This window comes from Haplochromis burtoni, unplaced genomic scaffold, assembly GCF_018398535.1.
Source record: "Haplochromis burtoni strain Fernald_Lab_line unplaced genomic scaffold, NCSU_Asbu1 Contig_56, whole genome shotgun sequence".
Taxonomy (NCBI): domain Eukaryota; kingdom Metazoa; phylum Chordata; class Actinopteri; order Cichliformes; family Cichlidae; genus Haplochromis; species Haplochromis burtoni.
In genome coordinates this window covers 1,252,050-1,278,001 of record NW_024582417.1, presented here as the reverse complement: position 1 = coordinate 1,278,001, position 25,952 = coordinate 1,252,050, and the positions used below count along the sequence as shown (strand labels likewise).

Here is a 25,952-nt window from a genome sequence, read left to right as displayed (position 1 = left end):
ATACTTAGCGGGGTTAGTGTGACAGTGCATTAGCAGCCCGAGTCCATTCTCTGCGTCCCCAGAGAGACCAGAGCGGGCATATTAACATTCTCCTCAGAAGGGCCACAGGATCTGCCTTCAATGCCGTCTGACTCCAAACAAAAGACGGTGCGTGTGTGTGTGTGCGTGTTTGAGTGTGAGACGCAGACAGGCTGGGAGTGTGCATGTGTAACTGTGTGCAAGACGAGGAGACAAAAAGGAGGGAGAAAGAACAAGAGAAAACCGTCTATAGGAGGAGGAGGTAAGTTTCAGTATATATTTACCATTGCTGGGTGTCTATAGTTTAATAATGTAACCACACTGCGTGCTGCAAATCAATGTGCAAGGAATATTTTCTGGTAAACAAGTCCTCTTTTGAACTTGTTTCTTTTCTCCAAGTTTAAAAAGATCAATTTCCGTAACATCTACAAATGAAGGACAAAATTGAAGATATCGATATAATGACCTCGCTTATATTTATGTTTTATTTATTTTTAACCAATTATTAAATCCACAACATTCACAACAACCTCTCAGACTCTTAAGCTTTTCTTTATTTTTTATTTTTGAGCAAAACTTTATATATATGTATATATGTATATATGTATATATATATATATATATATATATATATATATATATATATATATATATATATATATATATATATATATATATATATATATATAAAAAACTAGAATTAGTTGCTATGCAAACTGTAACCAGGTGAATCATAAGCAACACCTCTTACTCATATACCGTTTCTATTTTTATTTAGGCACTTGTGTTTATGTAATGTTTTTTGATGTCTGTTTTTTTCAAACCTGGAACATGTATTGCTTTTATATACAAGCTGTAATATGTGAGTGGGCTTCCTTAAATTTAATTACATGGTATATGCCGGCGATGGTTTCTGGCATCATCGCTTCATACAGTACCCAGTACCAACTGTAGGCCACTGACTTCCTATGCATAACTCAAACATCTGGCCTTCATCACTCAGTGCCTGAAATCTTTCTGCATTCCATGTGCAAACTGCACCATGTCATGCAATCTATGTCTACTCTGCTGCTGTGAAGATAATTCACTGCAGTCTACCAGGAAAGACTAGTCTCTTCTCTTATTCATGACTGCAATATGTAAGTAATGCAGCAAATCACTAGCTTTGCAGTTGTTTAATCGCAAGCCAAAATACTGGAACACAGGACACTTTAAAAAAAAAATGCAGACAGGTACACTGAAGGATATGAATATCGGCACAAACTTTAATGGAAATCCATCCAGTATTTGGTGACTTATGAATTTTAAAACCACATACACCTGTACATCATTGTGCTGGTAGCACTAGAGGAGAAAGTTAGGGATTGCCTGCAGATGCATCTTCTGGGAGAACAATGAATGTCAAAACCTTTTGGTTTTTGGTTGGTTCCTCACTGAAAATGAGGAAACATTTTATTCTGGGAGAAACAAAGTCTCAAGTATGGGTCCTCTGGGTAAGGAAATGGCACTTGTTAGCAGATTATCCTGTTTTCCAAAGATTTTGCATTTATTTCTGAAGGAGCAATTAAATGTGAACAACTGACAAAGGACGTTTGTGATTTTTACTTTATTTACTTTTGACAGCTGTGCATTATATATATGTAACAAGAAGGTGGGCCCAGATACACCTGTAACTCTTTTTAAGAAGTCATGCTTTGACAGAAAAAGAAGAAGAATGAATAGTTCATGTCACGTGCACAAACCTTGGGATTCTACACTCATTCCCAGCTGGGATTTACATACTTTTTGGACTGCAATTCTGGGAAATGGTGTAACGGATTCCAGGACAGTTGATATGGAATAATAAAGAATGCAACATCTTTGCATTCGACACTCAGTAAGTATGCTCCACAAACTCTCCACTGAAGGCTGAACTGCTTCTATTTATACTACAAATGGGGAAAAAAAGAACAAATGAGGCGCTCATTGTTGACCCTGAATGATCAACGTCCTCCGCTCTTGTCCAAAAAGAAATTCTTCCAATTGTTAACTGCTTACGTCATTACTCAAGCCGGAGAGTTGAGGGCTTTATTTCTGTTAACTGGATCATAAAAACATAGCAGGACAACTCCCAGGCTGATGAAGGCTCACTTTGGATTATAATGAATTATTTCATTGGACAGGCTCTCTGAACTTGTATTGTGATGTTCCAGTATGGAGCTTACCTTCCAGTAAGAAATTCATATTTGCTCTTATGTGCTTTCTGCATAAATTGGACTTTTTGACAGTGAATAATTCCTCTAAATGGGATTTAATCATGCAGCCATTCTTAGCTGATGGACTGCAAGTGTTCTGTATTAGCCACGTGATAGACTGGTAGTGAGTCCACAGTATATCCTGCATTTTGCCTAAAGATGACTTGGACGGACGGATTTAAAATGCAGCAATATTGCTTCGGTATTGTTTCAGCGATCTGCTCTGAAGTCTCTGAAACTCCAACTGAATTTGAAATTTTAAACTAGATTAATAACATTCATGAAAACTATCAGTTGACTATTGTTTGCTTTTAATCATCAATTCAAAGTTAACTCTGCGTGAGACCTGGTAGCTCGATAAACTACGAATTCTTTGCTCTCTACGTAATACGCTGTTACTTGGTGTTTCTAATGATTCCGTCCTTACACAATGAGGACAACAAGCAATGTCAGCATTGATTATAGTCAACCATGATGCAGACGATTTAACTTTCTCGGCCAATCTCAGTCTGACTGAGTATGAATTTCACTCCCTGATAACAAGACGCGTAAACAAACAACTGCAGAAACGCAGAAGCATTAATATCCGAAGGTTTCAGAAATCAGACTGCCCGCAAATGATTCCTGACAAAGTATTAAAAGTACAAATTTTAGACGATTGGCATTTATAGGCCACACGTGTTCAGACAGCTCATCTGCCATCGAGAGCAACTAGGGGTTCAGTGTCCTGCCCAAACCTGCTCCACCACCTGCTCCACCACCTGAGCTCTCTGAATAGGCCAGAACTGCTGGTTCTGTAACTGAAACTGCCCCCAACTTATAACGAGCGTTCGTTCGACTGCATTTAAGCACCTAAAGATGGCGGACTGTGTATAAAAGTGGCCAAAATTATTCAACGTCATATTTCTGTCCAATATTTAAAGTATGAACGTTAATTGCATCTTGATCATTTCTATCTCATTCTAATTGTACCCTGTATTTCATAGGAATATCAGCAGTGATTTAAACTCTTCTTCTTTTTTACATTTTCTTCCTTGTTATACATAATAAATATTACTGTGATTTGCATACCTCTTGTAACCCGCTGTCCCACTCAGCTGGTGGGGCAAAGGGTGATCTTCACTGACCTGATGAAGGTAATCATAAGATAAAGGCTGAGAGCATTTTAACCCTGAAGCAAAGCAGCCTTTGACCTTATAAATACAGTATCACTGCAAAGCTACAGTACATGCATACCCAGAAGCAAGTAAAGTAAAACTGGCAACCTCCGATGCATGGATGTATTCTCCAGGGACAGCTTGTTTTCTTCACCGTCTTTATGATTTCATTAGCATGGTGTCTTCTTGGCATATAGTCTTAGAGGATTGAAGACCTTCTGAACTCACTGCTGTATCACTCTGGCCTCCACCTACACACTTCCACTTGTTTTGCACCAAAGCACAGTTAAATGCAGGAATAAGATTTCCATAAGCTGGAATATACTTGCTGTGTTTGTATCCCGCTCTCCTTCTAATGCCCATGTTTTAACCTCATACTGTGAGTACAACAAAAATAATTCAAGGTAGAGTGCACACTTTTTAAATTATTTATGACTTCACTGTAACTTATTTATATTTGCTGGAAAATTATCTATTAGTTAATCTAATTGCGTTGAGACATGTGAAAGTCGTGTCCTCTGAGTCATTCTGAGCATGTGCAAAGCCTGCTCTCTGCACATATGGTTAAACAGCACAGTTTCTGCCAAACAGAATTAGGAAGACTTTCTTACCGATGCTTGATTCCTCTCTTTCTCTCTCACTCCCCTCCTTTCTCTTTCCCACCCTCTCTTTACAGCACACAAGCTCACAAAGATAGCATATACAGTATATGTGCTCAGGCATATGGGCTCTGGAGAGAAATATATACACAGAATAAGGGACAGATTGTGGTTATTGATTTTCTTCGACGGGAGCAATTTTCTTAAATCCTGCGAAGAAGACATGCCACTTTGAATCATTTGTAAATTTGTAAAATAACATTTCACTTATTTTTACTTGTTTTAATGGTGTACGGCATGTCAAGTCCTTAGCTAAATCTACATCGGGCATAGTGTGTATTACAATGGTACAGATCTTACTGATGGTTTGAGAGATGCTGACAACACCGTCTGCAGCATCCAATCTGTGGCAGCTATTAAAGAAACACCCAGATAAAAGTTCCAGGTGCTTCTGTGCAGCAACGACATGCGTCCGGTAGCTGGTGCGCAGCACTGCGTTGTGACAAAGCTGCGCACAAACAGGAGTGGCATGGAAACAACCGCAGGCTGAGTTTGATGATTTGGTTTGAGTGCAGCAAAGGCAGGCAGACCAGTAGCACAGGCAGTAACAAGATGGCGGCGGTGTGCAGCAGCGAGTGTAGCAAGCTCTGTCCAGGGAGAGAAGAGACAGAAAGACATAAGCGTAACCTACTCAGGGCACGTAAGTGAAAAGTATAACAGTGATTTGGAGCCAGCCTGTTCCACAGGGTGGGGTGGGGCGGGCAGAGCGGCACCAGCACCTACAGGAGCACTCATAGGTAGAGGGGGGTGCGAGAACAATGGAATGGCTGCCTCCCAGACAGAGCTGCCGTACTGCAGTGATGAAGGAACAGGAAGAGGGGGGGGGAGAGGAATGGCACAGGAGGTAGACACACCTGCTCCTGCTGCTGTTGGAGCAGCTAGTGTAACAACCAGCAGACAAAGAGTAAGCTGAATTCAAGTCCTGCCTCTCATCTAGCGATCAGAGGGCATCTCAGGACTCAGAGTGCAGCAGTGAGGTCACAGCGTAAGGGGTGAGAGCAGGAAATGGCTGGTGAAGAAAGATATAGAGCTGATACATCTGCAGTTCCCAACATATACTAATAACTCACATTAGACACGTTTATTCACATATTTAGAGATAAAAAAAAGTTTTTAAAAAAACTCTAAATTGATGAGATTTAAAGAGTTTTACAGTACAGTAAGTGCACAGTGTATGGTTTTGTAACTTACAGTATCAGCTCTTTATTCAGCACCTTTAAATCCACATAAACCTCAGGGAACTGTTACCTGCTGCTTCACTAAATCACTATCGATCCAATTATCAATAGTATTGATACCAGTATCGATGCTATTGCGCTGGTATTGGTATTGATCTGATACCAATACCAGCGCAATAGCATCGATACTCGTCTCTATCCTCTACGTTCTCTACGTAGCCCGCTAAATTGTGTTAAAGAAATAATTTCTTTAGAAATATATACCTCAAACATGCACTATGAAAAATGTGGGAACCTTTTTTGTTGACTGTCATATCTATTTTATTTAGAGCCTAAAACACATTTAAACAACAGAGGTTGACGCTTCAGGGTCTTCAAAAATTTCAGAATGCATGTGTTTTACTGCGTTGGATAATTATCGTGGAAAGTAAAAATCAGAGTTATTTAGTGGTCATTAAAATGCATTCAGAATTATCACATTGAGGATTCTTCTCATAAATGATGACACACTGCTCTCCCCTCCACAATCTGCCTTCATAGATTAAAAGTATTGGTACTGTTACCGGCAGTATGCGGCCTGTATTTATTTGGCGTTGGATCAGTACCAACATTTTCAGTATCGCACAGCACTACTGCTTTGATTAAATTATAATCATGCATAGAGGACTGGTTAAAAAACATGGTGTGCCTACAACTGTGGGTATACACCAATCGATACAGTGCATTACAGTTATATATATATATATATATCATATATATATATATATATATATTATATATATTATATATTTATATTATATATATATATATATATATATATATATATATATATTAATATATATATATTATATATATATATATGGCAGAAAACACTCAAACACTCTACAACTAGTCATCTTTCTTCCTTCCTTCTCGCCGCCTGTCTAAACTAATCTTCCTTTCCATGTTTGTGCTGAACAAGGTGAACACTGACACCATAACCTACTGCTGCAAATGCACTGCTCCATGCAGGAACCCCCACTAAACTGAGAAAAAAAATCACATTACCACATTTGCATTTAAAAAACAAAACCTGAAGAATAAACAGACTCCCAGGAAAAACACTTAAAAAGTTCATGTTTGCAGGGTTCTAAGAAACATCGAGATGTGATTGAAAAGTGAAAGGTGAAAGGTAACCAACCTTAAGACACATCCCTTTGAAAATTTGATCCTATTTCAGACTAGGAATTGATCTCCAAAGACTGGGACTGATAGACAAATAAACTCAACCGCACCTTTCAAATTCAAAAGACTTGAGCTCACCAGCAGAGTTGAGCAGAAACAAGTGTCAATATGTAGCACGCACACCTGAAATCTACTGAATGTGCTAAAATAGTTTGCTGATAGCAGAGCTACAGTCAAGGATAGATGTAGCACCCAGCATTATTATATAACATATTTTCACCAAAGCACCGTTAAATGTGGATTCACAGTGGAAAAAAAAGGGAGTCATTTAGTAACTGGTTTAAAGGTGAACCACATTTAGCTTCTACATGCTATGCAGGCATATACATAACATTTCCAGGTTGCTATAGCCCAAAGTAGCGGTCACAGCACACCTAGGACACGTATGTATGTGTATCTTATTGCAACTATACAATCTAGTCATCTACAGCACTTTCACTATTCAACTAGATTTTAAATGATGAAATCCTAAATAGCTGTGTACTATTTAAATGTCTTTTAGACTTGTAAAGAACAGAAAATTACTCAGTAGTTTTATATGCATAGAAATATCTTTTCAATGCCCTGAAAAGACATCTTTTCATCATTCTCTTTTCAACTAAGTTTGCATGTGAAGGAACGCTTTTCTAAGTGTCTTTTCTTTCCCTCTGACCTAAAGAAGCTACTCTTACCTTTCATGTTTTAAAGTTGTTGAGACATCTGTCAAAGTTGTTTTTTCTGCCCCTTTTCAATCAGTTCGTGCTGGGTGAGGTGTGATCATATTTGTACAGTTATATTTAGTCCAATGGACGTCCATCTAGGAATTAATTTGGATCAAATAGATGGACTAGATGCTCAAGCCTGATTTTCATTGATTGTTTTGGGGCTAAATGAAGGCCATGAGTGGCTGACCAGATGAGCTCAGAAAACAACGTCCATGTGCATCCAGTGTGTGGCGGGCATATTCTGTAGACACATGGGAAATCACAGTGTTGGGATAATACTGAGAATAAAAAGTGTTTTCTTATTCTAAACAAACTATTACAGCGAAAACGTCCTCAATATATGGAGCTGTCTGCAGCAGTGGATTCAAGTTAACAAAAGATAAAACATCTTCAAGAAATCAGCAAGTCAGATTTTACTCTACAGGGTAGTTAATTATTTATCAGCATGCTCTGCTTCTTTACCCTCATAGAAACTTGGCTAACTTGCATCACATGCTGCTTGCATCCTTACTTCCAGCTTCATCCTCACACAGTAAACTGAAACCAGGCAGAGGACAAAAGCGCTCAATAAGATATGAAGTGCGTGACAATGCAAATGAGTTGCACATTTACAGAAGTCATTGCTCATTAAGAGTGTTTGACCGCATAGTAAAAATGCCCGATTTAATGAATCTCAAAATTCCTCAAGGATGCTGTATGGACCAAAAAAAAAACAAAGGCTGCTGCTAGAGTCAGAAATGGTGAAACACAGCTTCAAATTAAGGTTCAGAAAAAGAATCGGAGCTCAAAGCTACCTGTCCTTCAAGCACATAATCACATCCCATCCACGCTAATGAAAGAATGAGGACAAAACATCAAACAGTATCCCGGTTCAAATGCTGCTGAAGCTCCCTGGAAAACTTGCAGCAACTTCACAGCGGGTGAGGAGGAGGAAGGAGATATGCAAAAGGGGGACATCCAAGTATGAATAAAAGGAGAGGAAGAACGAAGCCGTTACTGCGTTCGCCGATCGACTACGCAAACAGACGCACGTTTGTGCATATTTTGACACAAAGGATGTTAGTTATAGAAAACATATAACATAAGAGGACTGTATGTATGTAAGTCTCAGCAGTTTGACACCTGAAGTTGTCACGCATGCGTCAAAGCAGGGAGCAGTTCTGCCACACTCATCCTACTCTCCAATGATGCCCATTGAAACACAGAACAAACTATATAAAAGCCTTTTAGTGCACCTGAGAGCCGCTACAATTGTGCTTTCATCCATAGCTGATGAGGGGGTCACCTTATGACATGCACGCCAAGGTGTCTTACAATTCCCACTCGACTGTGTAATTCTGTTTTGCACCATTATCTTAACACTCGCTTGTAACAAGAAGAGAGAAAAAAACAGCGGGCCGAATGCATGTAAGGGTAGGTATCGATGATATAATAGAAAAAGGAAGACGATTATTTTCATGAGGTCAAACACAAGTGTACTGAGCTTTCAGAGTCACGCTCTCACTAGTACTTTGTGCTGCTCTCAAGATAAGGCATGAAGAGCCTGTGGATTGAGTAGTGGAAATAAAATACCCTAAAGCACTGACTTTCATTTTGCACTTTGCTGTGTGTTCAAGTTATGCTGTTTATATTATAATTTTCCTCCCCGCTGCGTATAAATTACATTTATTTTGTCAACATCATGTTTCTTTAAATGTATGACTATACGGTTTATGACGCAGGGTTAAACAGCGAGGTGCGGTTCTTGTGTGGTTTGTCTATGCTAGCATGTGCAACATTAGTCACTGAGGGTGTAACCTAACTCACAAATTCCTCATTCATTCATTGTACCAAGGATTTTGTAAATGTGGGTGTTTTCACCATGTCACCCCACCTCATCTGGACGTCCCTCCATCTCAGTCACATGCCCCTTATACCCACATTCCTCTATCTATACCACTCCCCCGCCCTCTCCCCCACCCAGTGCCCTGCACACTGTGCCTGCCTCTGGCTCTCAGACTCTCAATATCCTGAAAGAAACCCAATGTTCGTACTTTTCATTCCCTTCGCGCTTTATTTTTGCACTATTCGTGGATTAAATGAACCTTATGTCACCGTGTCTAGTTTTTATTAAAAATAAATAAATAAAAAGGCAAAACTGTTCCTTCTTCATCGTGCTTTGTGTCTTTCCGCCATGTTAAGCCTTTTCCTTTTTTTGTTCTGAGTTAGAGATGTGTGAGTGCCCCTCGCAGCTCCCAAGAACCCAACCCGTGCACATCACAGCAAAACGTCACAAGTTAGGGTCTCAGGGAATGAGAGAGGTACAGCTTGCTCTTTTTTTTTGGTCTGGCCTTTTCTGTGCAACGTACAGCAGATCATCTGCTGCACGAGCACTGTGGCTGAGACTGAAACAGCTCCCTCTATCCCTCGGTTTGTGCGGTGCTCTACCTTAAGTCTCAGTTTTGCCCCTTAAGTCGAGTCTGGTCTCGGTAAAATGCACAACCCCACCATGCGTTAGCATTTAGCTCATCCATGATCACATTTACAAACAAAATCGTTATATATGTGTCAAAAGATCGATATGCATCAGTAAGCACACGCTGAAAATGTAATATAAAACCTAACCATATATAATCTTATGATAACTGAACAGACTCATGCTGTGCACACTGTATTCTAGCCATACACACCCAATCAGAAGCACTTTACCATCACTAATCATAAGGATAGCTCTGCCTCCCTGTCACAACCTGACCAAACCTAGAATAATAATCTGTGTAAAACATCTCTAATTTTTTTTCCCAAACCCCGCACTGAGAACGCATACAGCAGCAGCAGCAGCAGCCAGATGACTACAGCAGCAGAGACTACAAATTGACGCCAGTGTCTCACGCTGATAAAAATACACCCTTAACACTAAAAAAGTCCAAGCTCCTTACCACTTACTCCCTCTATGCCAGTGAGATCTCGTGACATGCCAGGCTTGTCAGTCCTCTGAGACCGCACCTGTCAATCATGCCGCCTTGACTTTATGGAGGGAAAGCTCATTTGTCAGGTCGCAGAATAAAATCTGACTACCCACAAGATGAAGAGGAGGAGGAGGAGGAGGAATAAGAGGCTGGGAGGAGCGGTAAGATGAGATGCAAGGAAGGAGAAAAGAAAAAAGAAGAAAAAACTCACCCAGCTGACCGAGGTGGCGGAGGCTGCCGCAGTCTTCTCTGTACGCCTGTGCCGGTCAGCCTAGCAAAGGGAGAGAGGATGTAGCAGGGCACAAATCGGAGAGAGAGAGGGGAGAAAAAAATGAATGCTGGAGAGAAGAATAGAGGAAGATTTTAGTGCTGCTAGCTCAGGCTTTGTTGAATGGATAATTCGGGCTAGCACATGAGCCTGCTCTAGCAGATTGCTGCCGTCTAGCCGTCTGCTGCTCAGACATGCAAGACTGTACCATGTGCAGCCAGAGAGAGAGAAAGAGAAGGAGACAGAGACATGAAGGGAGAGATGGCAGGGAGGGCAGATGTTGGGTTAACGATTTAATGTAGGTGAACATGGGGGGGAAAAGAGAATAGAATAGAAAAGCAGTGAGGGTGACTGAGACAACAATACATTTAGTATTACAGGGGAAGGAAAAATGCACAATAATAAATCAAAAACAATCCATGAAAAAGAAACCAGCATAAGAATTGAAAAAATATTCTGTTTAGCTTGGGTCCAACAGTAAAAATCACAAAAACAAACAGCAAAACCACAGCCCAGTAATGTTACACGTATGCTGACTAATACAAGAGAATAAGAGCAAATGACAGGAAGCCATCCAGAAAGAGAAAAACAGGATTTTAGAGAGTGATAAAGTAATATTTTAACCCCCCAGACGTCTGATTTTTAACTAAAAAGAGCTCTACTGCACTAAAGCGCATATTCATCGCCCCGCACATTCAATAATGTACAATCTCAGCTTTCCCCAAAGCTTCCCCCATATGAGTCACAGCTTTACATGAGAAATCAAAAACAAGAAGGATTTTCAGGTTACCGTCAGAATTTGGCAGATCTGGTTAGTAGCTGTGAAAAAAAAAAAGACTGAGACACAGTGTGCCAAAACAGCGACAGGAGTGAATAATAGGAAAAAATGTGTAACGCCTGTTGCTGTAGTCCCTCTGCCTACTGCTGCTCAGCCCTTTCTCCATGTGACACTACTACCCATCTTTTTCTTCCTCTGTCTGTCTGTCTGTCTGTTCGTCTCTTGGCTTCATCTGTCTCATATTTTCTTTCTGTACTTGATTGGTGCTTTAGTCTCGCTGTATCACACCTCTCGGCCTGTGTCTGTGCCTCTGTATTTTCTTTCCCTCCTCTGCCTTCCATGCTTCATAGATTGCAGGCTCAAGTCCCCAAGGCTGAAAAACTGAAGAGCCTCTGCTTGCCCCTTTTTTTTCTGTTTGTTACATATAGAATCAAAACGGCAGTAGCAGTGTGGGAAAGGAACTAAATATCACCCATTCATTTCCCTCCCCACAGCTGAAATTACACAGACAAAAGGCCTAGTATATGGAGAAAGAGAGATAAGGGAAGGTAGAGAAATGAGGGAGAGAGACGTGAAGAGAACAAAAGCATACAGTAGCACAACGAGAAGGCAAAGACAGTCAAATAGGAATTCACAGTTTTATCTTACAATGTCTCTTTCAAGCTCCTTTTTCATTTAAGGCAAACAAAAAGAAAAATCCTGCTCCAGTAGCATGTCCAGTATTCTGTTCCTGTGTCTCTCGCCCTCTGTGTCTGTGAGTGACTGGGTATTACAGCGTGCGTTTCATGGAGAAAAGGAGGGTGGGAACAAGAGAAAAGGAGGGAGCAAGAGAGAGTGAACGCACCAGTTCAGGGAGCTTCAAAGGAAATGTAACTGGAAGCATTGTGGTGTGTGTGGTGGTCTTATATTTTATCAGTATTAGTCACTGTAAAGCAGTGGAAAAGGCTTGTAAAAAAAAGAGGGGGGGAAGACACGAGACAAGATGGTAGGAAAGCGAGACAAATGGGGAGCAGAGGGAATTACCAGGGTTCTTCTGACGGACAGCGCACAATAGGCTGAGATCAGTGACAGCAGAAAAATGGCCTGTGTGGTCTCAACACTATCGCCCCCCAACCCTTTCCCCCTGCTGGTTTAAATAGGTCATTCTTTTATTTTGAAGTCAATTTAAAAATAATAAATCAGGCAGACAGTTCTCACTTCTTCAGCTCTCATTTACATTTTGCTGTATTTCTCTCTGTATCATTAGAGCCTCATTCTTTTCTTTCTTCTTCTTCGTTTTTTTGAATCGAAAATTCACTTTTAAGGCATCTCTCCTTGCTCGCGGACATCACATGTCACGATGTCTGAAAGGCATCACGTGCGCTTCAGTGCGGCAAAGGGTCCCTTCATTTATGCTCAGTTTTACTTCCACCTTGTCTTCGCACACTAACACGACAAGAGTCAACCGGGACTATTTATAGAAATTTCCAAAGAAGACAAAAAACCTGCACAGATTCCACAGCGAGGGTGGGCCGTGTGTGCTGGGTGGGGGGTCAGTCAGGGAGAGCTCCTTTATGCCTCCTGCTGTATAATGTAATGCACTACCACATGGCAACAACAAACCACCGAGCACAGAAAGAAGTGTGAATACGCTTTTCTAGAAGAAGGGTGAGGGGGAGAAAAAAGTAAGCAAGGATAATTAGGCACAGTGAAAAACCCAACAGTCGATTCACGTTGTATCTACTGTAACTGAATGCTTGCGCTCTTGCAAAAGCTGCCCCGTACCAAGGGCCCCTTCTTCATTCTGGCCCAAAGAGCTCCTTACCCCACCTCTTTCGAACCCGGTGGCCTTAGGACAGAGAGCGTAGAGTTTAAGTGGAAACAGTCTTTCATCATCATGACACTCCCCGCACTACACATCTGTACACAGCAGCATACTGCACTACAGGAGTAGGATACCATCTCTAACCTAGCGGCGCTACATCCAGTGTCTAATGTATATTTACAGTTCAGGCTTAACAGATTACGTGCAAGTTAAATACTTTTATGGCAGGACAACTAAAAACTGCTTTTTACTCATAAAGATCCATATTTCCCCAAACAGTTAAAACAAATTAAATAACAACACTTTCATTAATTTCTTGTGTATGCATAGCTGGCAGCGTCTATTCCAACACCTTAAAGTGGGAGTTTAAAAAAATGTAGTATCCAACAGAGATCAAAAGTATGCAATGAAAATATGCCCGAAGAGCAGATATAGGTCACACGGTCTGAGACGAAGCCCGAGAAACTGAACACAGCCAAAATTAAGAAGTAATTCAGCGCATTTCTAAATTGCAGTCAGGAACCTAGATAATTTCAGGGGCCTGTGGTTTTCTTGGTTTGAAGCAGTGAAAGTTGTTACTGGCTGTTTTGATCACAGCAGTGTCTTTACCACATAGCTGCGCAGAGGAAGTATATCGTTTTGGTTAAGTGAAAGTGAACTTTGTGCATAATTGGCCGCCAAGACCTTGTTCTTCCCCTGCGGCTGTATGGTGTGTTTCCCTTCAGTGACATCTCCTTCATTAGAGCGTCCCGCAAACATCACTGCAGCAGCATGCTAGTGCTTTTCCTCATATTTTGAAATGATTTCTCTTTGCCCCCCCTCCCTAATCTGTGCTGTCATTGTTTCAACTTTGTTTTCCAAGTGTCAAACGAGATGCAGTGTTTGCCATGTTCATGCAAGTCTTTAGCAAAATATCTTTATCTCTTCCCATATCTGCTTAAAGGAGAAAACGAAAAACCCCAAAACAACACTTTGAATTAAACAGAAGAAATTTCAGTGTATTAAGAAACAGACACAAAACCACCTGACAGAGAAGCTGTGTTTACAACCAGGCGATAAAACTCTCATACACAAATATTGCACAGATGTTGGCATTTATGAAATAATCCATCAGTGTACAGATTGTGTGGTGTTTCCTCAGGGAAAGCTAGGAGGCTGTACAGTTATCTCCTGTGGTGTCACTCTGAACTATACAACCTACTACCTCAACCTGCGGAACACTGGAGGAAGCTGCAGCATGGCTGCCCTGTAGGGCCGGGCGAGCAGTTCAAAACTACCACAAGCAATGTAATTTTATTTTACCAGAAACTGAAGAAAAATTTCACCAGTAAGTCGTCCTCCTTACTTAACTGCAACACTGACGTAGAGGCCAAAGATAGTCTGTCATGTACAATGTTGTGACACATCGTCATTTAGCCCAACCCACAAATTTGGGTGGGGTCACTGCATCGAGGTGGCACACGTGGGATAAGTTTGGTAGAGAATATCCTGCATCCTAGGATACAGGGTCACGCAGGGTCAGTGCTGTTTAATTGTGGGAATCAAGGATTAAGAAATGCCACTCTTTATGGTTATCCAGTCAAAACCTGCTTCCAAAATAATTCCAGTGATCTAGTCGCCTTTCTTAAAAGCACTGGGCAGATGCTGTTTTTACCAGGAAGACACATACCTATAGATACGAGCTTGTGCAGCCAGTCACCACAAGTTCGGATCTACGGGTTCGTGGCAGCTGGCATTAACACTTTGAGAGCGGATAAGAAGCAGAGAAATCAACAAACATTTAAGCAGACAACTCATTCTACTGTCTGAAGCTTTCAGCTCCACTGATTCATCATAGCACTCCTCTTACTGGGTGTTCAAACCACAATGGACAACACTGTAACGCTGATAAGGCTCAACATGGCACAGCTTTCATTGCATGTAGGTCTTTCTGCAACTAAAATATGCATCAACATTAAAAAGTTTAGTCTATTTCACCGATATTTAAAGAATAAATCCACGCGTTGAGTATCAATCCTTTCATGTATTTTTCACTTCTTGTACTTCTTAAGATTGCTTCAGTGTGGGGATATACAATGTGTCCTTTTTAAGCATCTAATAGAGATGAGCGTGGAAATTAGGCCATGGTACACAGGACAGGCCGGGGCACATGACTGTAATAGATGCGGTGTTTGTGTGTTTACCCCACTGATCACATTCTTTTGAGGTATAATTTTGAAATGTCAGGATAGTATACTGTAAATAGTTTTACATCTGAACACAAGAACGCACATTTCGAGGAAATATTTTACTAAAGAAAATGAATTTGTACTGAATAAAAAGGCATATTTGCGCTGCACGAATTTTATGAAATATCACACTATGATTAAAATAAAAACAAGTACCACATCTCCAACAGAGCAGCAAAAGCAAATGCTACAACACATCCAGCACATGCAGTTATATATTCTTAAATAAGACAAAATAAAGACAAAATACAAATCACATTTAATCGCTCCGCTGCCAAATACAAAGTATTTTTTTTATTATAAAAATAAAAGTGATTCTTATTTGCAATGACCTAATAAATTAAATTCAATAATGCAATTCTCTGGACCTTAGAAAATTTTCTGGAGAGAAAACATAAAGCGAACACCATCGAAAAATAAGCAAAGTTTAAAAAAATAAAATAAAAATCACGCACGCGTCACATTGTGTGGGTTAGACCCTATTTTGAACCGCTTCCACAAAAAGAAAACTGTAAGTTTCGTAAATCGCCAACATACCAGTAAGGCATAAGCTGGACCTGGTGGTCAAACGTCCTCTACACTCAGATGAAGTCAGGCTCGAAGAGAAGTGTAGGCCAACGCTTTAGGAGAAATCAAGAAACCTAAAATAAAAATGTAAAAAAAACCCAAAACAAAACAACAACAAAAAAAGCAGAATGTAAATCATCAGAAACTGATTGGGAACAGAGCAGCAAGTCTAACATTCACAGGGAGTATACACCCGTTCACACACATTCCCAAAACCACACAAACACGTGGTGATCCAAGCACACCCTTAAAAACACAAACGACTAAAAACTATAAGAAGCACAACAATAATAACACTAATAGCAGAAAAAAAACGCTAAATCACAACCGAAAGTAAGAAGAAAACATCCCCTTGTTCTCTCCTAGTTACGCACTCATAACCCGTTGTCCAGTCCCCATTTTCCGGGGTACAAAAACCTCAAATCGGCTTTAAAAAAAAAGGTACGGCAAGAGAGAAATGGCAAAAGGTTGAATGCGGTAAGATGTGGATGAGGAGGAGTGGCAGCGCAGGGCTGGCTACAGAGAAAGTGGAATTTCTGACCAAGCAAAGGAAAGGGTGGTGTTTTCTTTTTTTTTTTTTTGGTGCTTCATTCTGCTTGGCTTTTTTGGATCCCAGCAGGATCCTTGGCTGCTGCTCTGTCTCTTCTTAGCGCTGCCAAAATATGGACATATCCCTTTGTCTTGAACTCTGTTACATAAAAAAAAAATCAAATTGAGAGATGAGAAAACATGACTTTAAAAAAGAAAAGAGGGATTGGACCGGCCACCAAAACTACAGCGCAAGTTATTAAAGAAAAGGAAACAGCATGAGTGAAAAGTGCACAGCAAGGAGGAGAGAGGCTTAGCAGCTGAATTCAAGGGAAACGAAAAAAAAAAAGGAAAAATTCATTAAAAAATAAAAAGTCGAGATGGAAGGGTTTTGTTTTCGCGTCAGAATTTTTTCTCTGCAAACATAATATCTCCCAAAGTGCAAGCTGCAAAGTGTGTCTTCTCTGCTGCTACAAACACAGCAGCCGAAACCTTTCTAAAGCTATGCCACGTAGTGAGAGAGGGAGAGAGAAAGCAGCCACTTTTTGCTCTCTCCAAAATGGCTGAGGGCCGGGAGAAAGCGGCTATGAGCAGAGAGGAAGAGAGGTGCTCCCCGTCCTGCACAGGGGTGGGCTGGGCGATTCAGCGAGCATCTCTCCCTCGTTTCCCTCTCCTCACTCGTGCCCTTTGTCCCGTTAGCCGTCTTTCACACCGGACGAATGGCGTACAGCTGTGTTGTCGGTCCATTGGAAACTCTTTTCGGGCCACCGTGGGGAGGGGAAAGCTACAACTGTAAATGAGTGAGGTTCATGTGGTTTACTGTTCGTCGTGCACATGCTCGAATCCTGATGCTCTGCAAGTTGTTGCTGTTTTTTTGTTGTTGCTGTTTTTAAAAAAAATGCTCTCAGATGCCTCACAGGACAGGTGACTTTTGCTCAACCACTATATAATTTCTATTTTAAAAATATGTGCATATCAATAATGGATATTTTATTATATTACATAAATTCAGTGTTTTTAAAAACAAAATGTAATCTTGTGCTATATTCTCACTTTTATCGTCTTGAATCCCAAATTTCAAATAAAAACATCACTGATTATGTTGAACAGTCTCCTCTCGTGACTATTTGAACTCAGCACCACTCTTGACGTCACAACAGTACAGTAGTTAAACAGCATGGCTGCTGCAGTCGGTAGTACTACATTTACATTTGGGTATTTCTAGTGGAGTATCTGAAGGCTGTTTACTGGCTGCTTGCAGTCACGATGCATAAAAAGCACTACCTATCTGATATAAAGCCAAAATTCTACTAGAAACATTCAAAAGGGCAAGGGATTTTATTTTCCAGACATCATATTTAATAACCAAATTAGTAAAGATGCTGCAGTTACTTTAGTGAAGCCATCTGAAATTTTTCCGGGTTAAATCTATACACTTGTTTTTATCACTCACAGCAATAAGGTTTTTCTCTCATGCGTCTGAGCAGATGCGCGTCTACATTTGTTTTACACAAATCACTAATCATACACATAATATACCCAACATAAATCTGAGGGACTGACCTCCCAGTGAGGTCATCTTCACCAGCACTGGAAGAACCATTTCAGATTTTAAAATGGCTGCCTCACATTCTTGCTGACTGGAAGCGTGTTCAGTGAAGCTCATACCAATAAGCAACCACCCAACCAAAGTTTCCTAAAGCAAGAGATCAGAAAAACAGCAAGATGCTGCTGTATCTGACCCTGACCTCTGCAGAATAAGCTCATTTAAAAGCAAAATTTAATCTGGTAAAAACTGCACAGAAAGCCTGAGTATGCGGCATTCTTAAAAAAAACAACAACTAACACACACACACACACACACACACGGATCCCCTCCATGCATATCAGCTTGTTAGTGTTATGAAAAAGGACAAATGTTGGGTTCAGGATATTAACTGCCCTGGATACTAGTTTTGCCACAGCATGCCAATGGGCTGCTGTCTGCTCCATGGTCACCACTTGAATCTAAATGAACAGATTTGACTTTCAGGATATTGCCAAGAACCCTGTCACGGTGCCGACACAGAGAAGGGCCTCTCCAAAAACAGAAGGTTGGAGAAAACAGAGCGACCGACATGGGCATAACCCCAAACCTCTAACAAGGTAACCCCTTAAAGCCACTCTCAGAGCCTGGGAAAGTGGGGAAGAGAAAGAGGGCTGCCAACAATAGGCAAAAAATCATTACCAACATTTTTCATATGGTAACATTATGTCAGTGAATGCAGTGACAAGTGCGCTGCATAATCCAGGTCTTAGACACATAGATTAAAACTGGATTTCATTGTTTTAATTAGATTTTGTGACCTTTTAACTGACTCCTTACAATACGTGCCCTTATTATTGTCCTGCTGCACCGGTCTGTCGGTAGCCTCTTTGGATGCTGTACATCCAACCAACTTGTATTTTCCACCCCAGGAGTGAGGCTTTTATTAATACATAATGACCTTTTTTAACACTCTACTATAATGGCATGCTAGGTATAGCTCTTGATATCCACTGGGCTTAAAACACCATTCAGCATTATAATTGGGGTGTTACTACTGAACCTGTAGGATTGTTGAATCAAAACTTCACACTGGTTTTCTATTCTGTACTTTTACTGCATTGTGCATTTTTTTAAGACAGGCCCTTAACAGGCTGCTGGAGTTTAATCTCATTATGAGCTTAAAGTATGTAAAATACCTTAAAATGCATGAATATTTACACATCACAGGGGGTATTTATTACTCAGATCACTCAGGATCATGATGCACTGTTTAAACTGTTATTGCATCCATGTTGTAAAGCCACAGCATTTTTAAGATAAGCTGTAATATTTTTATTTGGAAAGAATGTGCTGATAAGAACACTGAGACATGAACAATACCACTGCTTCCTTTGAATTCATTACATCAGTAGACTGAAATGTAAACACGAAACTATTCTGGGCTTAATACATTATTTATAATATGTTTAACCCATTCAAATGTTTAAAGGGACAGAATTATATACTGTGTATTTTGCAAATATTGATATGTGGAAGATTACAGGAAAGGCAACATCAATAGTTCACTCTCACTTGTTTTATTACTTCATTGGTAAATGTCTAATCATGTTAAGGCTATGATTCACAGTTGAGTCATAGCTGCGTCTGTGATAAAGAAGTTTCTACAAGAACCTATATATCACCCTAAGTTACTCCTGTTACTGGCACTAAGTGACTTCTTGGCAGCTAGTGCTTCCCACAGTAAAAGGATGGTCCAGTGATGTCAGCCATGATTCTTGTCTTGTCTAATAGCATTATACATAATAATGATCATTTCATGAGTACCTAAAAATAAAAAAGTATAATGGGTGATTTTAATTTTTTGGGTATAGCAGTCAAAATATAAAATAACCGCCCACTCCAAATGTATTTTCTCATGAACTTCCACAAACGTGCAGTAACACCTGTGAAATCCACCAGAGTTTAGGGTTCAGGCTGAGATTTTAGGTCAAATCTATATATAAAAGTGAAATAAAAACAATGTTGTGTAGGATTTATAATTTGGTTTGGTATAATTGTTAAATAATGTTACAGAACATACTAAGCTTACTCAAGTACATACATTCATGCAAATATCATGTTTTGAGCCCCCCAAATGTTGTCTTTTTTGGAAAATTATTGCTGGTTGAGTCAAATAAAAGCAGATAAGGGCATTAGATACACAAGAGGAAGTTAATAAAAGTTAATAAAATAGCTTAATGATTAAAGATGTGCAGACGATTAAGTAATTCCTCATAATTTTCATAATTAAAGTGTTTTATATGACAGTTTTTTCGACATTTGCTTTACTTAGTACCCACAAAAATTAACTGTTCGTTCTCTGCTTTTGTGCCTGTATTTTTATTGTTTTTCATCTTTGAAAAAAATAAAACTTGAAGATATTTAGCAATAACTCTACTTAACATCACTAGGATGCATATTTCAGGTGTCCGTGAGGACGGCCTTCATGGCGAATTCATCCCCATAATCAACCCAGTGCAGCAGGATGAATGTGGAAAAGACGCACTCATGCAGGAGAGAGCAGGATAAAGAACCAGTGGGATACATGAGACAGCAGCAACATATATTTTTTTTCCTATATTTTTTCATTCACACTCGTACATCTTTGCTTCTGAATGTTGCAGTCCAATTTTTATATCTTTTCCCCCTTTCATCTCACCCATTTCTTTCAATTGCTTGTCCCTCACTGTTCCCTCCTCTCGCTTCTCCCATCAAATATTCTGCTCACGCACAACTGCGGCACCCTTTCTCCAGTCCTCCCCATTAATCCACACCACAGACATCTTGGCCCACTGTCTCGTCTCTCTGTCAATGTGCACTCAAAAGTCTCAAAGTCTGGGCCATTTCAGCAGAGAGTGCCTGGCCGTTTTTCGCAGGCTATGAGGCCTACTGTTGAGCATGCTTTTCTACTGTACAGGGTGTACCGTGCAGACAGGACATCAAGCACTCCCCCTCTCTAAATATGCTAGAAAATGAAGACGACATCCCAGTGAAAGCGCAGGTCATATCAGGACAGGTGGCAACATAAATATAGCATCTATTTACTTTCATCACCACATAAAAACTAGTGGCTTGTTGCAGAAATGTTGGTGAAATGTGGCTTGCTCTGCCCTGTTTCAGCCAGTTTCTAACACACTGAAGACGTAAGCTTTAGTGCAGAAAACTCAATTGCTGTCACTGGAAATAAGTTTATACAGAGTTTCGGATTTGTGATGGACTGTGCAGAAAAAAATGTTCCTTCATTTGTTTGACTTTACTGCCTTCATAGTGCGAATCATTCAAAAACAAAAACAAAAAATTGTTTAATTTGCACTTTGGTTTTCACTTAACACATTTAAATCAATGCAGATTATAAACTAAGAGCCTTTGAAATGTGACATTTTCACATTCAGTGTTATTATTATTTTAATAAAAGGTTTTGACAGATCTTCAGTTGGTGTAATCATGGTTGTACACCAGTGTTTCACCATTGTATACGTCAGCCAAAGCAGAACTGAAAAACTACCCAATGTGGCTTCTTGAAGATGATGTGCAGGAAGAGATACAAAAAAAGAGCAAGCACAATGACATAGCAGGGGTAAAGGCTGTAGGAAGAAGAAAAAGATGTAATTACTCTATTAATTACTTAATTTCTATTCATCTGAAGGATCCACTGACTTGAACTAATCACTTTAAGGAAGCAGCCAAATGCTCAATATTAACACATCTTCTGTGACAGGAAGAAGAGTGTGGGGCCTGTGAGGGGGGTTGAAGAAATGCAAAGATTTGCAGGGAAATTAAAGAAAGAAATTGAGACCCGCAAAAGGAAGGAAGCAGCTCAACGTGGACAACATCAAGGATAAAAACTCATGGAGTCTAATTTCTTTTTTTGCTACGTGAAGTGCACTTGTTCCTCCCTTTAAAGTCTACTTTTAACTGGCAGCGCACTGAAGCAAAATGAAGACGGATAGAAACAGCATTTTGAGATATTCCAGAGTATAAAAAACCCTGGCTGGATATTGAGTTTACCCCCTCCATTCTCCTCTTTTTCAGAAATAAGGGCTCAAGTTAGATTTTACAGCGGAGCTTAGAAATAGTACACAGCCCCTCATCAGCCACCCTCCTCTTTTGCCGTTTCTTTCTTTCTCTCACCCTCCACTCCTGCCGTTTCAGACCCTCATTTCCCTGCCCTCCTTCCCCTTCTTCCCCCCCCTCCTCTCTCTCTCTCATTCATTCAGTTTAATTTTGAACTCTGCACTGGGAGACAGGCAAAGAGGGTAGCTCCATGGTTACCTGGCACCAGGCCATCTCATTACACTGCCAATTGATTCTGGCCTGCCGCCATGTCCGCTGCCTACCTCCCCCACGCCCCGTACCATTTCTGCACCCCAGACTGTCTGCAGCAAAAGGAGATTTCTGAACACACAGGACAGAACGAGACAAACAGCTTCACTTACGCACATCAAACTTAACTCGCATGCATGCACCACCACATGTATGTACGCACAAATGCATACCTGCTCACAAACACACACAGCAAACTAAAGATGGGAAAATACATGTGCGTATATTTAAATATTCATATACCGTTGGCCTCCACACAGTGTACAATCAGAGTGGCTATGAGAAAAAAAATAAAGTCATAATCTCATTACTATCATTTTTAAATCCATGTGACTAAAAACTAAACATGAATCTTTATTTAATCATAGACAGAATCCTCTTTCTAAATTCTGGTGTTCGCAGATAGAAAGACTTGAACTGTGAGGAGTAAAATCTAAATTCACAATACATTTAACTGTCAGGAGTGATACTGCAATTTATAACAATAAATAATCACAACTTTGGAAAAACAAATTAGTGCAGCACAGATGTTAAAAACCAAAGAACTAATTTAGGAAAATAAAGTCTTCAAACCTGGTTGACTGGACAAAGTGTTGTCTGACACACTGGGGTGGTTGAATTCACCCTGACTGCAATGACTTGGAAGTATTTAGTGACATTTCTGTGTTCAGTGCAGTCAATGGAAAGCCAGAGTAAACCTCTTCTTAAAAAGCAAGGATTTTTATTTAGGTTTATACCGTAACTATAGCAGAATCCAATGAGTAACATTAACATTTTATACAGCTAAAGAAGTGTATCTGTTTAAATCTTGTCAGTCAGACATTTGATTTGTTTGTCTGTGCTATTTCAAATTTTATAGATGATCGTTAGTGTTGCTACATCTCATGTCTCACTGGATATTCATTTGCATCTTTGAATTTGAAGAATTTTTTCAGGAACGATGTTTCCTGCTTAATGTGATACTAGTTTCCCCAATCCCGACCAATCCAACAAGTTAGACACATATATTTTAAAAACATGAGCATGGGAATCCAATAAAAAGTCCTGTATGGGTGTGTAAAAGCCTTCGTTTGGGTTTAGTAATCGCAACAAATCTTTTGTATTTGTACGACTTTAAACCGCACCTTTTAAATGCTTGTTGCTAAATTTGAGTGTGATGCTTGTTTGCTTGGTTACTTACTTCCATCTGAGACATATGCAGTATCAACTTAAACACTGCTGCTAAAAAGAAAGTCTTCCACAAAGATTGCATCTGAAATCAGCTGCACCTCTGCAACACATACCAGCAGGAGCACAGAGTGACTGACCAGGCGTTCTCTCAGGCATCTCTAAGTACTTTGTTCATCTGAAGGACAGAATTTCAACACGAGTTTAAGGTTTAACACAACTATTGCTGTCTTTTAAATAGTATCCCTTTTTAGGACACACTCAAAAAATACTGTAAAATATCACTGATGAACGTCTCAGACGACCACATTTTACAGCAGTTTTAGACCAAACAGAAACCTTATAGGGTGATCCAAATATGTAAAGCAGCTGCTTCGCATAATTTAGTGTAGTTTGGAGCCAAAGAAGTCAGGATCGATGTTTAACGATTCATCTTGCCCTGTGAGAGTTTCAGTAGCAGAGAGCTTGCTGGCAGTTTCACTGCTGAGACTTTGTCATACGCAGCATCTGTCTAGGTGTGACTCAGTCATAGCTTCCTGCTTCTTCTGCTACTGCTGGCAGATGCCAGGGTCATGGCTTCTAGCTCATCAGGGATTTGAGAGGATCAGGAGTCACTGGGATCGTAGAGCCATATGACAGTGTGTCTACTGTGCCTTCAGTATACTCATATTTAATAGCCATCCATTCATGCCCTAGTTTATAATAAAAAAGAGTGATTGTGCCTGTTTTGTATTGTAGAACAGTTCATCTGAAGTTGCCCAACATTGTTGGATAGGTGATTTGTAACTGTGGTTTCTGGCTTTCCTGGTTTTACAGTTAAACCCAATATAAATAGCTACATCTCTAAACACGGGGTGTAGCTATAGCAGTTTAAGACAGCTCAGGCAGACAGCATCCTGCACCACTTACTGCATCACCCCCTTTCTCAAATGCTCCACCCCCGCTTTACCTGCCCAACTTAGGATTTTACAAGGCATACCTACACCCAACATCCACCTGTAGGTTCGGTATACACAGAAACTGAAGTCACATCATGTATGCTTCATCTACAGATTTTAAAAGTTATCAAAGCACCATCCATAACAGGAAGATAAAATATCATTAAATGAATTGAGTTAATTATACCTTCCAATATAACTAGGTATATTTTTAGTCGTCTTTATGCATCTTTATAGCTACTGTGAGTTGTACTGCCATATCCTGATTAATGTATCACCTATTATTACTATTACTAAAGTGTAATCAAATCAGTCGACCCTAAAACATCTGCACAAATCGAACGGTGCTCCATTCATTATAGTAGGTTTATGCATTTAGTTGTCAACAGAATCATTCAAAAAACAGCTTACTGTTAATGCCAGCACATTTATTTAACCAGCTTGTAATCAAACTTTTAAGATGTGCATATTGCAAATCTTATTTTTGTGCCAGTGCTGTGACCTTGGTGATTTTTTTTTTTGATTTTTTTTATTCCAGTTTTCAGCAGTTTGGTGAATTCATGGCTTAGAGACAATTCTTGTCTCAGTAAGGAATTCTAATGGCGAGGAATTCTAACAAACCAGATGCTCTGTCCAACACACGGGAAAATATTTTAACAAGGTCTAATGGGAAGTATCCTTGTTACTTTATGCTTTCACAGCCGTAACTGGCAAAATCTTATCTTCCACGTTACTACAACGTCCCCACAAATTCTTAACTGATGACAAACTGAGCAATATACTTTTGTAAACAATACATTTCAGGAAAGCCTCAAAAAATACACATTTTTAATTCATAATCAACAGCTTTTGTTGGATATCAGTGGACTCATGATTAATTTAACTTCAAATATCGAATATCATCTGTCTTCTGGCCATTTCTTGGCTGCTGTGCACTTAGAATTTGTGTGACTATGCACCTTCAGGACAGGGCCATCAATTTCATGGTAGCAGGTGCCACCCACCCATCCATTTTAACACTGATAAGAGCTCCACGTTTGCAAGCAGGAGGAGAGCTACAGCTCAATATGAGATAAATGTATTTAAGAAATACGTAATGTATCTCAAAGAAAATTGTACCTGATTTCTTTAAAAATGCAAATTCGATTCAAAAGTCATGATGCACAAGTGCTCTTCGATTGAGATTTTCATGGGGAACGTGAAAGTTGTTATAAAGCATCACAAATGCCTTGTGAATACTGCACTGTGGGGGTCTTTCTTAAACTGTCCAAAAGGGAAAACAAAAAAATATTTGTATATTCCAGATATTAACATGAAAAGATGCTGTGGAAGAAAAACATCTCTCTTCAGGATGTATATTTTTGTATCTTTTCTAAATGATTCCTATCAGTTGCAGAGTACATGCTAAGCAGTCGTCGTACGCACTGTATTATATTGTTTTACCACATCTGTTCTATCAGATAACACTGTTATTGATGACTGTGGTAATTAGACTGTGTGATGACTGTAGCCAGAAATAAATAAAGAGAAGCCAGTATAAAGACTTTCCAGTGTGAGTCTGTCTCTTCGAAAAGTAAGGATTAGAGATGGGCCTCCCTACTTCGGGGCCCCTTTCCTGTACATGCACACGGGTTGTTTAAGGACACAGTGAACCAGGCTACC

At 39.9% G+C, this 25,952-nt stretch overlaps 1 long non-coding RNA gene across 3 annotated transcripts in view; it reads right to left on the bottom strand.

Annotated features, from left to right (window-relative positions):
- Positions 1-698: 698 nt before the first annotated feature.
- Positions 699-25,952, bottom strand: part of LOC106633190 — a 52,671-nt gene continuing 27,417 nt past the window's right edge. For all 3 annotated transcript variants that reach the window (XR_006054406.1, XR_001336292.2, XR_006054407.1), the window contains 2 exons: positions 10,334-15,841; positions 699-4,655 (listed from right to left, as the gene is read on the bottom strand). This is a non-coding gene — a long non-coding RNA (uncharacterized LOC106633190). The remainder of the gene's footprint in view (positions 4,656-10,333; positions 15,842-25,952) is intronic.